Source organism: Cavia porcellus, unplaced genomic scaffold (genome assembly GCF_034190915.1).
Source record: "Cavia porcellus strain 051 isolate PalLab524CR breed Dunkin Hartley unplaced genomic scaffold, mCavPor4.1 scaffold_26, whole genome shotgun sequence".
NCBI lineage: Eukaryota > Metazoa > Chordata > Mammalia > Rodentia > Caviidae > Cavia > Cavia porcellus.
In genome coordinates, this window is record NW_026947509.1 from 3059860 (window position 1) to 3064734 (window position 4875).

Consider the following 4875-nt stretch of genomic DNA (forward strand, 5'->3'; position numbering starts at 1 on the left):
CACCTCCCAAGCCTGATTAACCCAGATTTCCTGTTAAGTTTGTTCTTTCCCTCAGGGGTGAGGAAGAAAAGTGTGGGGAGCCAAAGCAGAGGCCCGGGATTCCCAGAGACGCGATCTCATATTCCTGGTGTGGCCTAACTCCTACTGACTCTGCACTTGCCCAGCTGAAGATCCCATACCCCCACACACAGGATGTGCAGAGATGAGGGTTGCAGCCAGAGCACAGCAGGGCTGCCCAGGAAGCCAAGTCACTGTCACGTGGTGGGGCATGACCATGGAACCAGACTTGGGCAGCTCCCAGCAGTCACCTCTAGGACAGAAATTCTTGGTCTCCCCCTTTCTTTAGACCACGCCCAGGGCACCACCTCAGGGGACAACCCACCCCAGCAATGTCAGGACACTCCTGCCCCCCTTTCCTGATCCCACACCGACCAGTCATGGGAGGACCAAGGACAGGTTGTTGGAGAAGTTGCCGGAGTGAGTTGTCTCCAGCGACAGCAATGGCAGCCTGTACCTTCAGCCACAGCACCAGGCTCTGCTGCCACCCACATCCTTTCAGCTTCCCTAACTCGATGGCCTCAGCCTGTCACTGGAGCCACCTTCCTCAGGCTAAAAGGCGTTCTAGGTTAAGACATCCTCCGTCCTCACCCTGACCAAACATCTCTGACCAAATGTTCTGGTTTTGCCCTAGAGGTTCCGTTCCTTTCTGCCTTGGCTCTCCCCTAAACTCCCAGAGCAGGTCCCCATCCGCTGTGCTCCTAGCCCAGCACCCAGAGGCCCAACCTTTTCCCTTCTCCAAGGGCCCCACACCCTGCACTGTGGCTGTGCCCAAGTGGAATGCCAAGCAAGGCCTCACACAGTTCCCGGGCTGCTTCTACACGCTAAATTCCTTTGAGCCCTAGAAGCAGAGACAGAACACAGCAGAACAAACAAAGATGGCTTGCATAGTGGAGTGGAAAACAACCACCCTCATAGGATGCTCATGGAGCAACCTGGTCTCTGGAAAGGGGAGCTTGCTCGGTGGGAGGGAGAGGTGTGGTAGGCAGTGCTGTGTTGTTTTGTATTTGGGTTTTGGACAGACAGTCAGGGGGGAGGATGTGTCCCTTCATCTGCTGCCTAGTCGTACCTCCAAGGCATTGTCTTCTTGCTACACCTAGTGTGTGTAGTAATCAAAATTTGCTAAGAATTAACAGTCAGTCAGCAAGCATCCAGCCTAGCCTGCAGTTCCAGGTGGGCCTTTGGGTCCCCTCACCCAGGTGGCCTAACTTGTGCCCCACTTTAGGTGAGGAAAAAGGTGAGGGTACAGCTTGCAGCCCAAAGTTCCTCAGGGTCTTCCAGCTCAGGCCTTGCCTGCAGCAGGCAAGAAGTCAGATCCTGGTGAAAGAAACATCCCTGTCCCTGCTCTGAAGGGAGGCCCTCGGTCTGCCCCTGTGAGAGGGCAGGTGGGGCACATCTGCAGGGCCAGCCCTGCTAGAAGAGAGGTGTAGGGGCTAGGCCAGCAATCAGGGCCTGGGGGTGTTGCCTGCTTAGTACATGAGAGGCCAGGGTTCCATACCTAGTGCTACATAGAAAATCTTTGAAAAGCCCCCCAAAACAGGCTAACATCAACTTCAATCTTTCTAGGTCTACTAAGCCACAGACAGGATAAATAAAGCTGCATAGCAAGCACAAACTTCCTAGAGCTCCGCCAAAAATTTCTGGGGGCCTAGAAATCTGTCATCTCTGCAAAAGTCAGCCCTGGGGCTGAAACCAGGGCTGTGGATCTGAGTCATGTGAGCAGGCCCTGGAGCAAGGCAACACACCACACATACTAGACACTCTCCCACTGTGTGCCTTGGTGTCTTTCTCCAGAAAACAGGGATGGTGGTGCTGTCATGGCATCCCCTGAGCCATGCCAATAAGCACAGGGTCCTGGGCTTGGTTTGATGACCATGGGAAATGAGCTAGTCACATTTTAATGCCCTTCCTCCTTAGGTAACAGCAACAAACACTTCTAATGTCCTTTCCTTGAGCGACTGAATAGCTAGGGTGGTTCTGTCCCAACCCTGAGCAGAGAGGCTGTGAAAGCAGCAGGAGACCTTGTATATATCTCCATCCTGAGGTGGAGCTGGCTGAGGACAAGGGGGTCCACTCCGGCACGAAGGTTCCCCCTGGTCAAGAGTGCCTGTCTGGTCCACCGCAAGCAGGGACAGGTGGCCTCTAAGTAACCTTGTGACCCCAGGGCCCCGTCCTGCTGGTCCCTTTCCTTGGCTAAACCCTAAAACCTCAGCCAGTGCGGGCGGGAGACGCCGGGGTCCTCTGGTCCATGGCGCTGCAGTCTCGTGTGGGGACACCAGCGATAAAGGCCCGAGTTTCGGAGGCTTGTTCCATCAAGGCGAGGCTGTCTCAGTTTCTCTGCCGCCAGGTCGGCGAGCCTGCTGCCCCTGTCCACCTGGTACTTCCGGGGCGACTCCGCGTGACGGCGCCCCCCGCTCCCTGTGCGGGCGTCCTCCACTGGGAAGTTAGGGTGGAGTGGCCACGCATGCGCAGATCACTAATGGGCGGGCTGGTCAGGTTGGCGGCTCTTAAGCCCACGGTCCCCTTTGCGTCCCGTACTGCACTGGCTAGATCGGAGCTTTTGGGTACCAGCACTGAATCCCCATGCCTGACCCTTCCCTAGAGCACAGTCCTTCATGGTCTTCAATTTCTCCTCGCCTGCCTGTTCCTGATACCAGCAGCAGCATTGCTGTTGGGGTGAGAGTATTGCTTCCCTGCTCTTTCGGTTTCTTTCTATGCCATCTGGCTTCTGCCTTCTTCCCCCAAGTCCCAAGATTCTACTTTTTAGAGGTGTCCTTTGCCCCCAGATCTGCCCTTTTCCTTCTTGGGGCTGCTTGGCCAAGTTGCCTTCTTTCTCTGATAGCAGCTGTTGTCAAGGGCCCACCTGACCCCTCAGGTTCCTGGATATGGCCCTCTTTGTTTCCTGGCTGCTTAGAATGATCCTGTGCCATCTTTTATTCAGTGGACAGTGTCTCAACCAGCTGAACTGGGCCTGGATCCAGAGAAAGGCAGGGTTTTAGCCTCAGCAATATTGTATTAGAATGGAGGAGCCGCAGAGTAAAAACAAAACAAAAAAGTCTGGATCTCTGATTTCTGATGGGAAAATCTATCTAAATTTATTGTTTATTATGTTATTTCAAAATCAGGAGCGGGCTGTTATGGGTCAGTGTGTGGGTTACTCATGCACTGTATGCAGTGCTTATACCATCACCCCATCCCTAAATCAAAAGTTAGGGCTTTTCCATTTGATGGAGAAGGTGGCGAAGGTTTAAAAAGATATCAAACTTGAAGCCAGGAAGAGCTGTGCGGACTGTGAGACCCTGTATCAAGAATACAGCTTAAACTCTTCTATAATCTTGGCATGCTAAAATGCTCACCCAATATTGTGACCATTTGCTGTTTACCCCAAGTCTGAAAGGAACCCCATTCTTGCAGTGTTGATGATTTTGATAACACATATTTAAAAATTTTGACAACCAAAATTGAAATAAAGCCCCATCACCTGTTTCCAAATGTCAAATGTCAACAAGAGCAGCAAAAAGTTTTCTGTCTCATTTCTGAGAAACATACAGCACAGACAATGGAATCTGTATGTTCTCACACCTAGTTTCCTGTATTACTCAAGACTGGCTGAATCTTGGCCACAACAAGCCTTTTCCTAGCTTTCCAGTTTAGTTGATCTAATCTCTCTAGAGTGTTCTGTTTCCTCCTCAGTTTTCACAGCTTTGGTTAAAATTGAGAAATATAAAATGACATAACAAAGTATGTATTGTGTCTTGCAAAACTCTTATTCTCTAGGTAAGGATGCACAATCTACACCTGAAACCAGGTCTCAGGCTCAAAGCACAGTCTGGAGGTCAGCACAGGTCCATTGATAGGACAGGGAACCCAGCTTCCACCCTTATGTTACAGCATCTATACAGGTGCTCAGGACACGGTCCATGAAGCACCTAGGAGCAGCGAGTCTCATTCCTAGGAAGCAAAATTTAGAAAGTGAGCTGATTTAGAAGAAGCAGGTCTAGAGCTCAGTGGGTAGCATAGCACGGAGGACAATCTGAGCTCGGCATCCCGCCCCTATCTGATGCCTTTGAACACTCCAAACACACAGAAGCTAAGTTCTGGGTCCCCTGACTTACACACAGCTACACTTCCATACTCGCATTTGGCAACTTGGTCCCTGGGCTGGTTCCTGCCTCCATATTGTCTGTGGTGCCAGTCACCACAGACAGTAAGGCTGTTAGCAATGTAATGTGCTGCCAAGGTACCACTTACGGCCCATTGAAATCCAGGGATTGGAGACAGAAGTCCCCACGTACAAAGGTCAGTAAGATGGGGGTTTCCAGGACCCAAGTCTTCATCCTCTGATGGTCTAGATTCACCTCCTGGTGGCTGCAGCTGGTGTACTGGTCATAATTACCCTGAACTTTGTGGAGGCAGCAAGAGGCAGGTCTTCTGAGAGGGAGAATTAAAACCTTCTCTCTTGCTGTGTTCAGAAAGCTGGGTGATGGGGTTGGGGTGCAGCATGGACAAGGACAGGGCCTTGGGTTCCATAAAAACAAACAAACAACAAGAAAAAATCTGGATGTTTGTGTCAGAGAATGGGAAACTAACAACAACAAAAAGCTAAATAACTCATCTTTGCTGAGGACCTCCTGAGTCACAGGAAGAATTTTACACATGTTCTTAGTCATCCTCCTACACTCTGAAAAGCCACCCACTTTGGAATCAGCTCAACTTCCTTATTGTTCCTCCACTCTATCTCTTTGGTTTGGTTTGGTTTGGTTTGGTTTGGTTTGGTTTGGTTTGGTTTGGTTTGGTTTGATCCAGTCTCTGCCTGGC